This window comes from Dendroctonus ponderosae, unplaced genomic scaffold (assembly GCF_020466585.1).
Source record: "Dendroctonus ponderosae isolate FM_Combo_2020 unplaced genomic scaffold, Dpon_F_20191213v2 Dpon_F_20191213_12, whole genome shotgun sequence".
NCBI lineage: Eukaryota > Metazoa > Arthropoda > Insecta > Coleoptera > Curculionidae > Dendroctonus > Dendroctonus ponderosae.
The window spans coordinates 670,903-672,040 of NW_026017316.1; the positions used below are offsets into that span (position 1 = coordinate 670,903).

Below are 1,138 nucleotides of genomic sequence, written 5' to 3' on the forward strand. Positions count from 1 at the left end.
GAGAGCTTTTTTGAGTTTCTAGTCAAATTTAGATTCCTGGGCAAAAATCCTGCGGTCTGATTGGCGTGAAATTTGCTCCTGTTTAACAGTCAAGTGTCTTTTATAAATGGACTAAAAGACAACGCTTTACCTGCTCTAGTTTGGGCGGGAAGTTTTTTTGAGGTTCTGGCTCTGCCTGAGAGCTTTTTTGAGTTTTGAGTTAAATTTAGATTCCTGGCAAAGAATCCTGCGGTCTGATTGGCGTGAAATTTGCTCCTGTTTAACAGTCAAGTGTCTTTTATTAATGAACTAAATAACAACGCTCTACCTGCTCTAGTTTGGGCGGGAAGTTTTTTTGAAGTTCTGGCTCTGGCTGAGAGCTTTTTTGAGCTTCTAGTCAAATTTATATTCCTGGGAAAAAATCCTGCGGTCTGATTGGCGTGAAATTTGCTCCTGTTTAACTGTCAAGTGTCTTTTATAACTGGACTAAAAGGCAACGCTCTACCTACTCTGGTTTGGGCAGGAAGTTTTTTTGAAGTTCTGGCTCTGCCTGAGAGCTTTTTTGAGTTTTGAGTCAAATTTAGATTTCTGGCAAAGAATCCTGCGGTCAGATTGGCGTGAAATTTGCTCCTGTTTAACAGTCAGGTGTTTTTTATAAATGGACTAAAAGGCAACGCTCTACCTGCTCTAGTTTGAATGGGAAGTTTTTTTGAAATTTTGGGTCTGCCTGAGAGCTTTTTTGAGTTTCTAGTAAAATTTAGATTCCTGGGCAAAAATCGTGCGGTCTGATTGGCGTGAAATTTGCTCCTGTTTAGCAGCCAAGTGTCTTTTATAAATGGACTAAAAGACAACGCTTTACCTGCTCTAGTGTGGGCGGGAAGTTTTTTTGAAGTTCTGGCTCTGCCTGAGAGCTTTTTTGAGTTTCTAGTCAAATTTAGATTCCTGGGAAAAAATCCTGCAGTCTGATTGGCGTGAAAGTTTCCGTGGTCCAACAGACAGGTGTCTTTTATAAATGGACTAATTCACAAGTCTCTACCTGTTCTAGTTTGAAGACTAGGCATTTGTGAACGTCAGCCGTTGTCTAAGCGCTTTAATCAGTTTCTAATCAAGTTTCACCTCCTGGAAGAAAATCTGCCGTCTGATTGGCGTGAAAGTTTTC

At 40.5% G+C, this 1,138-nt stretch overlaps 1 protein-coding gene across 1 annotated transcript in view; it reads left to right on the plus strand.

Moving 5' to 3' along the window:
• Nucleotides 1-1,138, plus strand: part of LOC109539319 (rho GTPase-activating protein 21) — a gene marked incomplete in the record, with an annotated part of 91,600 nt that overhangs the window by 27,540 nt on the left and 62,922 nt on the right.